This window comes from Amblyomma maculatum, chromosome 7 (genome assembly GCF_055883805.1).
Source record: "Amblyomma maculatum isolate TAMU_Amacu chromosome 7, ASM5588380v1, whole genome shotgun sequence".
Lineage (NCBI taxonomy): Eukaryota > Metazoa > Arthropoda > Arachnida > Ixodida > Ixodidae > Amblyomma > Amblyomma maculatum.
This window is the reverse complement of record NC_139350.1, coordinates 64754615-64765554: the sequence shown is the minus strand read 5'-3', so window position 1 is coordinate 64765554 and position 10940 is coordinate 64754615. Positions and strand designations below refer to the sequence as shown.

Here is a 10940-nt window from a genome sequence, read left to right as displayed (position 1 = left end):
AGAAAGTTTGGTCTCAAAACAGCTGTACTGCAGCCAGCACATGTATTTGTCATTCAACCTTATAAACATAATGAACCCAAATTTGCTCCTCCTCTCCAACACTTTATTTCAAGCACCAGCTTTGAAGCCAAAAAACAAAAAAAAAGGGGGGGGGGGGGGGGAGCACAGCAGTAACACAGCATGTAAGGTTGACTAGGTAAGCAAACTAACATGTTTGGCTGCAGACACGAGAAAAATGCAGTTGCATTGTTGCACCCTTGTACAGAGCGCAATCCCTTAGAAAGTTGAAAACAACTCTTGTCAAACTGCACTCCAGCTATCACCAGCCACCACAAATAAGCTGGGGCCCTGTCTCAGCTCCAATGGCCAGCAATTTGCAATGTCTGTGTCAGTTCAGGGCACGCTGTCGAGCATTCCGGTTAAGCATGCTGATGGCACTAACAAAGGTAACATGAGCATGTCTATATTAATCCACTAAATATACATGATGTTATGGAGGCTCACAATAACACACCTGTACGAATGGCAATGGCCATTGTCAGGCCAGCTGACACTGTACCATGTTACAGACTGGAGTACCAATGTGTCCAGAAATGAAAGTAGCATCCATGCCAGCTGATTCGCCATTTTTTCCAAATAAAGAAGACGAGCTCATGTCCTGACAAAATATTTTGTCCTTATCTTATATCGAGTCAAATCTGTTCCAACTAACACGCTGCTTCTCAGTTCGAGCCCTCACAAGCCGCCGAGTTGTACACGTTCAGGATGTGGCTATCGTCAACGCGGTGTTCAGAATCGCTCACTGGGGGTCTCCAAAGAGGCGCGAAGCAACAACTGATGCATAAATAGACATGCGTGGTAAACCAGCTGTCGCGCTCTTCGTTTTTGTCCTTCATGCTGTCAAAAGCAATCCCTGCTCATTCAGTGCAGCCCACAAGGGTCGCGCGAGAATCTGCACATGCATTTCACTCTGCGACGCGCGATCCAAAGTCGGTAATCCTCACATTTGTACAATGCGCTCAGCCAGATTCGCTTTTTTCATTTTTGCGTCCAGTAACCTACAGCCAAGCAAAAACGGAATGCGAGCGGAAAATCAAACCAACGGGCAAAACACTCACTGGCTTTGCTAGTGATGAGAGCACCGCGCGTCGTTAAAGACGCTGGACGTGCGCCCGGGGAAAGTGGCCACCCTCAGATTCAACCGGACAAGTATATCATACAAGCTTACGAGCATGAAGGAAAGAAGCCAACAGTCGGCGAGGTCAAGGAAAGCATTGGGGATTGTACTTTGTCTTTTTTTTTTTAATTTCTACTTCGGTAATCACATAAATTAGTAATGCAATCTATTTAGGGGAAAGATAAATAAGCACAAAGTAGAAGAAAAAACAACGTGACGATGGTGGGAACCGAACCCACGACCTCCGAATATCGCATCCGGTGCTCTCCCAAGCTGTCCCCCCTGCTACTTTCAAGTTTCTTGACTACTTATGTTGTCTCACGGCCGGTCTCGAGGGAGAGCGCACGGACACACTGGCGGGAGAACGCGCGCGGCGATTCTTGTTGAGGGGGGAAGAGAAGGGGGGGATTACACGGCCCTATCTGTACACCTGAACTTGCAGAGAGCCGGCTCCGTGAACTGCGCATGCGCGCCCAGAACCAAAGTGGAAAGGAGGATGCGTTGATTCTCTCGACGGATGTGACGTCAAACAACTTTTAGTATTTGTTTTTTTCTGGAAATAAGCCTCAAACCCAGATGCCAATTACCCCGTTTCGAGCCACCGGCCCACCGCACCCGAGCAAAAGCTGGCGCGCTTTTCGGGCAACGGGTGCTCGCGCCTTGCGAGCCTGACAACGGTACCTAGGTCGCTTTTCATGCGTCGGCTTGTTGTAGTTTGCGGGGCATCATTCCGATAGATGCAAATTCGGTGAAAATCTGATTCAGTTTGTGGATTGTTGCCCTAAATTCAACAGCGTAGCCTTCGGTCCTGTCCCTGGCCTGTCTGCAGCCTCCGACTACGGTGAGTCGTACGCGAATGATGGTGTTTCGTACATGCCCGCGAGCTCTAGGTAAAGCATTTGTCGGCGTTCTGCTACAGTCTTGCAGTTTTTTTAACGAGTTTTTACACGGCAGTGCAGCTATGCGGTAGTCACAATTACTGACGCGGCGTAATCGCGCGACAGTCTCCGGGCGAAGGCATGTGGAGACTGCATAATGGCGTCGATCCTGTTTCTTCGCGCTTGAAACAACCGTTGCATACCTGCTGCTGTGCACCGATCGGTCGCCGGTTGCTGTTGTCTTCGGGGTGCACTGGGGTATTGGGACGTACGCGGCGACTTACAGATGATGTGAAACTATTTGTGAGTCGAGGGTCACGGAAGTTTGTAATTTGCTTTTTTTTTTTTTTTTTTTTTTCAAGATTCTTCGTTTGTGGCCTAGTTTGTTTGGGCAGTAGCAGGCATTTTGGTGTGCGCCAGCGTGAACGCGCTGGTTTATGATCAGGAGGTTTTATTGCCTTCCTCGCAGCTTCAGCAGATAGAGTGGCTGGGCCCATAGAAACGGTCGTGCTTCTGTCAAAAAACTGTCGTAAGGTATTTATCTATGCGGCCCATACGTGGTGCTGCAGTGCAAGAGGTCAGCTTCTTTACAGTGTCGACGAAGTGCTAAAGGGGAGTTGCTGGCTAGCTGAGAGAAAGTATAAATGTAAACTGGCCCAGTGCGAAATGAGCCCCAGAGTGAAACGAGCCTACTGCTCAGCATAAAATTGCTACAAGATACGGGCGTATACCCGCACGAATTTATTGTGCTTATATGCTCACTCGTTCCACTGTCGAGTACTCACATCGGTGCATGCAGCAATGAGGGTGGCTCTTCGGCTATCATAGGTTCTTGCCCATGAGAGTATCTGCCCTTTTATTACGAAAATAACTGCATTGGTAGAACTCGCTGAGATTATTTATATAGATTTAACACTTCAGATGCATGTCGCTACCGCAGAGTTCCCTAATATATATCTTTTGCCTGCTCCAACAGCGTCATCACTGTGAGAAAACTGGGAATGATAGCAGAAACAATGCCTCCATAAATAGTGGGCAGTGCTTGGCTTCAAGCTGCTGTCAAGGCCATTGACAGCTTATTTGAAAACAAAGCAATAATTAACCTGAGGTGGTACGTTTTGTTGAGGAGAGTGAGGCACCATTGCATGTACAGCCAAAAAAGTGTCAAAAGTGTAGAGCCCGGGGGTCCGTTTCTGAGCCGAATATTGGCACTGATGTAGAATTAGTTGAGGCCTTTCCCACTGAAAGGGATAGGACAAAAAATCATCTTGCCATCAACAAAGTTGGAATACCGGAAATTCATTACAAGCTGCAGGAACTGGCCCAGAAGCAGACCCCCTGGGCTGTACACTTTTGACAAAGACTGTACCTCGTAATCCTGTCAAAGAGCTTGGCAGTTGCCGCTATAAGCACTCTTCATTACAATTCCATGCAAGCCGCAGCATATTCCGCACTTACTGCACACATGATTTAACTTAGTCTCTCTGTTGCTATTTCAGTGTTTTGCAAGTGTGCTAAATATTTGTATTTGTGCTAGCATTGACTGCCAGTCTCGTTACTGCCTTTTTCCTTCTGCGGCAGGCACTCTCACTTGCTTTACTCAAATCAAATTCTACTGTGAGTGAGTTTGCTGAATTTATGCAAACTAAATGTAATTGCTGTATTACTCATTTATTTACATTTACAGAGGCAAGGAATACTCGGGGCCGACGTACGAGTTTCCTCCACCAGTTGGATTCCGCCGCTACCTCAATAGTGCAGTGAGCTGTAACTGGTGTGACCAAATGGACACTCTCACTCCTTCTACTGGTTTAGAGCGTGCTCCTAGTTAAGTTTAAAATATCTTGCTTGCAATGTATTTAATCTTGTTGTGGAATATTGTCACCCTTGCATTTGCTGATATGTTATTATTTGGAAAGCATTCAGAGTGATTTTGGACGCATGATTTGCAGTGGCGGGAGGTGGAGAAGCACAAATGTGTGAATGCAATTTTTTGCCTCTCTAGCCTTTAGAATTAAAGCAACAGATTGATATGTGAACAGGCCTGGCATGGATTAAAGAGTTTGTCTTATACAACAACACCTGACCCTTGCGGGGGTAACACAGCTGTGGTTATCTGAGCAAAAGTTCTTTGTATGTGATGGTGTCCGAAACATGGCATTGTCTTAAGTAACTTGGCATGGAATCGGCCACTTCTTGCACTCTCTTGACAGCATCTATTGTAATGTGTGCTAGGCGACATGCCTTCGGATCTGTTGTATGTCTGCAGCAGTTGCCTTGATGTATCAAGATGGGTTGGTGGAAATTCCTATTCTCCAGACTACACCAATAAAATGCAGTGAAGCCAAATACCAGGAACCAATGTGTTATGTGGTTCATTGTGAAGGCTTGCCATTCTCGTAACTTTGCCAAATTGCTAGAAGCATTATTTTTAAGCCCGGTCTTCTTTTGCTCATAGCACAACTCATTTCGTGCATTTGTCAACTTTTTGTGGTTTATAGTTGGTACATTTTGCAGAGGGTGACAAAATTTGAGCTGGTGTGCTACGAAGGTTAAATATCTGCTTATTGAACTCTTCTCGGGGAGCTACATGCAAATAGTGCCTAATGTGGCTGTGAGGGCTTCGCACTTGATTGATGTACCGGTGCATTACTTGTGGCAGCTGGTCTACATTGTACAGGACTGCCACTTTGAGGAGCACCAGCACTGCTATGAAGCAGATTCACAGCATTGTTCCTGGTGGAAGCAAACCACTGCAGATGTTGTCCTCATTCCAGTGCAGCTTCAGCCAGTGAAGTTTCACAATGCCCGTGTTGGACAAACAAGAGGCCTATGAACTTGAGCATTTCACTTAGTCATTTCTTCCAAACATCCGTCAAAACAAGCAACCTGTTGGTTTCCCCAAAATCCCTGTACAATCATATTTATTTTTATTTTTACAAATAGTTTGTATCATAGGCTGGAGAGCCTTCACTCAAGTATACACTAGGTTCCTATCTACGTGAAAACTACACGCTTGTGTGCCAGTGTCAGCAGATCGTTCCTAACGATTGTGGAAACCCTCCTAAACAGAGATAAAACTGAGAACATGCAGCGATCATGTGTACATACTCAAAAGCAAGTGGGTACGGAAACCATGTGCACCTTTGGCCACTAGTTGGCATTACAGGTGGTTGTAGTACCTGAATCGCTAAAAGCTGAAATCAGAGCTTCTTCTGACAGACTCTTCTGGCTTCTTTGCTGCTAGTGCGATAAAAAAAATCTGTAGCTGAAGTTGCTGAATCACACAATTTCAGTGTTTTTTGTTGTGCGGCCTGATATGAACATTTCTCCATCTAAGCTGCCACCATTCTTCAGATACAGATCGCTTGTGTGTCACCACTTGGTGCGATGTTACTCTGTATCACCAGGGGTAGAGACAGACAATTGGAGGAGGAGGATACGCTACAACAGGACATGTATTTGCAGACTAACAGGAAAAATAAGGAGGCCTTAGGAAAGCTAAAGAATACGGTAAACGCCGCTATGAGGCTCACTGAAAGAATCGCCAATCTAAAGAGAGGATTGCAGGAAAAGGAGTCAAGTCATTTGGTACAGGCATTCGTGATCAGTAGAACAGTTTATGCGACGCCTTGTATGAATATGGACGTGACGGAGGAAAACAAGGTGGACGCTATGATTAGGCTGGTGTATAAGGCGGCCCTTGGGTTACCTAACATTGCTTCTACCGAAAGTCTGTGGGATTCATCATCATCAGCCTGACTATACCCATTGCAGGGCGAAGGCCTCTCCCATATTTCTCCACTTAACCCGGTTCTGTGCTAGTTGCATCCGCTTCACCCCTGCGAACTTCTTAATCCCCCTGCTACGCTTTCCTTCCCTTGGAATCTAGTTTGTTACCCTCAGCGACCATCGGTTATCCTCTCTTCGCACTACATGTCCGGCCCATGTCCATTTCTTCTTAATTTCCACTAGAATGTCGGTAACTTGAGTTATTTCTCTGACCCACTGTGCACGCTTCCTGTCTCTTAATGTTACCTCTACCATTTTTCGTTCCATAGCCCTCTGGGTTGTCCTCAACTTAAGTAGAACTCTCTTGGTTAGCCTCCACGTTTCAGCCCCATAGGTGAGTACAGGTAAGATGCAACTGTTGTATACTTTCCTCTTGAGCGATACCGGTAAGCTGCTAGTCATAATCTGCGAGTGCTTGCCAAATGCGCTCCATCCCAATCTTGTTCTTCTTGTTATTTCCTTTTCATGGTCCAGATCTGCGGGTACTACCTGTCCTAAGTAGACATATTCGCCTACTACTTCCAGTACTTCGCTACCTAATGTAAACTGCTGTTCCTTTCTGAGGCTGTTGAACATTACCTTAGTCTTCTGCATATTGATTTTCAAGCCTACCTTTCTACTTTTCCTGTCTAGGTCATCAATCATTATTTGCAGTTCATCCCCCAAGTTGCTTAGCAAGGCAATGTCATCAGCAAATCGCAGATTACTGAGGTATTCTCCATCTACCCTTATCCCTCACTGCTCCCATTCCAAGTCTCTGAATACTTCCTCTAAGCAAGCTGTGAATAGTACTGGGGAGATTGTGTCTCCTTGCCTAACACCTTTCTTTATGGGAATTTTGTTGCTTTCTTTATGCAGAACTATGGTTGCTGTGCAGCCACTATATATATCTTCCAGCACTTCAACGTACGGTTCGTCTACCCCCTGATTTCGCAATGCCTGCATCACCGCCGAGGTTTCAACTGAGTCAAATGCTTTTTCGTAATCAATGAATGCTATGTATAATGGCTGGTTATATTCCGAGCATTTTTCTATCACCTGATGGTATAGATATGATCGATAGTAGAGTACCGTTTCCGAAGCCCTGCTTGATCCTTTGCTTGATTGCAGTCTAAGGTTGCCCTGATTCTATTAGCGATTACCTTAGTAAACACCTTATACGTAACAGACAGTAAGCTGATTGGTCTGTAATTTTTAAGGTTCTTAGCATCCCCTTTCTTATGAATGAGGATAATGTTTGCGTTCTTCCATAGTTCCGGTACTGTCGATGACACCAGGCACTGCGTATACAGGGTAGCCAGTTTTTCTAGCACGATATCCCGCCCGTCCTCCAACAAATCTATAGTTATTTGATCCTCTCCAGCTGCTTTTCCCCTTTGCATAGTTTCTATTGCTTTCTTCACCTCTTCCTTCGTCACTAGTGGAACGTTTGACTGTTTTCCCCTGCCGCCAATCTCATTACGGTCCCGACTATGTTGGCTACTGTAGGGATCGGTATGGAACGCCTCGGCTACTTTGACTATCTTGTCCATATGACGTTGCCCGCCTTGTCCCTTAGCGCATACATCGGATTTTTGCCTATGCCTAATTTCTTTTCCACTGTTGTAAGGCTTCCTCCGTTCTTTACAGCATGCTTAATTTTCTCCATGTTATACTTCCTTATATCGGCCACCTTGCGCTTATTGATTAGCCTTGATATCTCAGCCATTTCGATCTGGTCTGTTGGATTGGAAGCTTTCATACTCTGGCGTTTCTTAATCAAATCTTTCGTCTCCTTAGACAGCTTACCGGTATCCTCTCTAACTATCCTACCGCCTACTTCTACCGCGCACTCAGTAATGATATCTCTGAAATTATTTTTCCTTGCTTCTAGGGTAATGTCGCCATCCTCGGTTAGAGCTGAATACCTATTCTGTAACGAAATCCTGAACTCTTCTGCCCTCCCCCTCACCGCTAAATTCGTGGGATTAGGGGTACACAAAACACAGGGATGAACCATGGGGGGGGGGGGGGGGGAACTACCACCATTCCTGATCAGGGTTAGCTTTTTCTGCAGAAGACTTGTAGCTGCTGTGCGGTTTCCATACACTATTAACAGCGTTTCTACATATGCCTTTCCTATGCCATGGTTATGTAATCCATGCACGATTCATGCTTAGACTGAATCAAATGCTTGTAATATAAGCAGGTTGTATGTAGGGCTTGCGTACTGTATTTATATGATTATAGCACGAGTTACTTTTTTAGAAATTGCATCACTGAAACAGCACTTCATGCTATGTTCAGAAGCAATACCTGAATTTAACACTTTTCTTTTTTTGCTGGTCATCAAGATAGCTTTACCACCAGGCAAGCCAGTTGCGAAGAGAAGGCAAATTTCTGGCAACTTCGAGGCTGTAAAATGAGGCAAGGTTAAAAAAAGGTAACCATGGAGAAAGACAGAAGGTGGAAGTGAAAAAGAAAATAATAAAAAGGTGTAGTTATTGAGGGTTCGAACTCTCCTGTTTAATATCATTAGATCATGGCCAATGGGCACAACATGCAGGGAGCGATGGGGGATTCTAAGCGAGAGAAGAAAGCATGTAAATCTTGTCTAATCAAGAGGGGGGAAACGAGTGGGGGCATGTTCATGAACAGCGATAAGGAACCGAGTAGTGACAGTGAATAAACCACTCGGATACTTTTCTTTTGGATTTTTAAATGCAGTCTCCTTTATTGTCACATCCCCAGCTATGGTTGCCCTTAATGTTACGATTTCATGTTATAATCGTGAGCTTGTGTTGGAATCGTGACAGAATTGTTTTCTTTATATTCTCGACACAAACTCTTCCCTCGCATCATATATTCATTACGGAATTGTTTAACTGTAAATACGGTATATTCTGTGGTTCCTCTTTCATCTGATTGATGCCGTGAACATCGGCTGTGGTCAAGTGGTGTGCCTGAAATCCAGCCTGGCCTTTTTGTTCACTAAAGTCTAGGTTTCCTCTTAATCTATCGGTGATTACCTCATTGAATACATTTAAACCCAGTTATAACCTAACTAAGACAGGTCTGCAGTTTTATTTCTTGGTTCTGTGAAATTTTTTCGTGAAGAAGAGTGGAAACCAAAATAAGGAGTACATATAAGTGAAATCACCGTGGGAATGTTTACAGCAAACCCCCATTTCTCGTAGTCATAAACTTGGGAAAAAACATTTTGCAATTGCACTGATAGGGCAACTGTGGCAGCAGCCTCCACCATCTCTCGCTGCAGTTCGCGCAACATGGTTATGAGAGGTGTGAGGAGGGTGGCCAGAGACACTTCGCCTGGGAAATTGTGAAGTCATGCCACCACTGCTTGAGCTTGACTGGCCGTGAAGGCACCTGTGTCTTCACGTATGTTCCCGCTCATTCTGCCCAGCACAGCCGCCCCAGGAAATACATACTTGCCACTCACATTGCCACTGCTTTCCTCCGTCCCCATTCCAACATGCGAGAGCTGTCATTGGAATCTTGCGAGCAGTTGCATGGTTGTGCTGTTTACCTTTAAATCTGTCAGTGAAGAACTTAGTGATAGATACTGATTAATAATGATAGTGACAGTGATGATAATGACAGAGATTACTATGATGTCATGACGTTACCAGGCGACTCGAGCACATGTGAAGGTTAACCCGATCCAGTCGTCAGTGCAGCGTCTTTCATTTGGCGTTTGCTCAAACGCCACATGACACAGCATACAAAAGCAGACGCAGTACAGCAAGCATCAGCAGCATTTCAAATTGGTTTACAGGAAAGAAAAGGCGTAGTATCTCACACTTCTCCGCGAACACCTGAATCGAGCCATAAGGAAAACGAGGAAGGAGGTGCCATAGTGGAGGGCATCAGACCACCCTGCAATAAAGGCTTTCACCTCATTGCTCTTTAGTGGTCCAAAGTGCCCCTAAAGCTTTTACTTTTTGCTCGTATGAGCATTCAGTTCAGTGCTGCATAGTGTGATGTTAAAAAAGCACGAGTACCAGGGACCGATGCATTTGTCACCTGTAGTCGCTCACTGCGACCTTGGCTGTTCCTTTTATGTTATTTTGTGTTTGTCATGACACATTCATATGTTACCCCGCCGGGGTGGTGCAGTGGTTAGGGCGCTTCCTCAGGATGCGGGATCGAATCCTGGCCTCGGCGACCGCTTTTCGAATAGAGGCGAAAGGCAAGGCGACCGTGTGCTGTGGAATGTCAGTGTACGTTAAAGAACCTCAGGTGGTCGAAATTTCCGGAGTCCTCCACTACAGCGTCTCTCATAGCCCGAGTCGCTTTGGGACATTAAACCCCACAAACCATTCCATGTGGTTCTGCCAGATATACAGTAACTTGGCACTAGCTAACAGAAAGTCGCTGTAGAGAGTAGTGATGCGGTACTAGCTGGTATTATATTGCGCAGGGCCACTCTAGCATTTTTTTTTCCCGGAAGCTTAAATGGAATTCTTTTTGACTCGGGCAGAAAAGTTTCGCAATTTGAACGCCCATGCTCTTCTCCAGCGTTGCTCTGTGCCTGCACTTCACTGCAGTGCAGGCTTGAGCCAGCGGCAAACGTATACATAACCAGTGCTGCCAGCTTTGGCGAATTAGTCTGCTCGAGGTTGCGGTTACAAAAAATAAAAATAAGCATCAAGATACCCCGCATGCTCACTCGAGATGCAGACTAAAGGTCGTTCCTGCAGGAAGCATAATCAAATTCAGATGTGGGTTTCATTTTGAGCACAAGCAGAGTGGTGAGTGCTTTTCCACATTAACAGTGTTGAGCTGCCCTTCTGCCAGGAAGTGCTCTTTGCGAACTGATAAGTACAGTAGAACCCCATTATAGTAAAGTCACCGGGACCAGCCAAAATCTTACTATATCAGTTGTTAGTGATGACATGGTCCTGAAGATACTATCTCGTAATTAAAGTCTGCTTACTAAGCACATCTTGTTGCTTTATGAGAAGAACGCTCTAAAATGCCTTCCATCTCTCTCTTATCGTCTCTGTGCCATTTCCTTTCTCATTTTTTTTTCTTTACAGCTTGTAGAAGTACCTGTTTAGCATGAATGCAACATGGATACGAATACAGCCGAG

General features: G+C 45.3%; 1 long non-coding RNA gene across 1 annotated transcript; it reads left to right on the top strand.

Moving 5' to 3' along the window:
• Nucleotides 1-1746: 1746 nt before the first annotated feature.
• Nucleotides 1747-4413, top strand: LOC146183569 (uncharacterized). Its single transcript, XR_014708776.1, has 2 exons — nt 1747-2018; nt 3743-4413. It is a non-coding gene; the product is annotated as an uncharacterized LOC146183569 (long non-coding RNA).
• The last annotated feature ends 6527 nt before the right edge of the window (nt 4414-10940 follow it).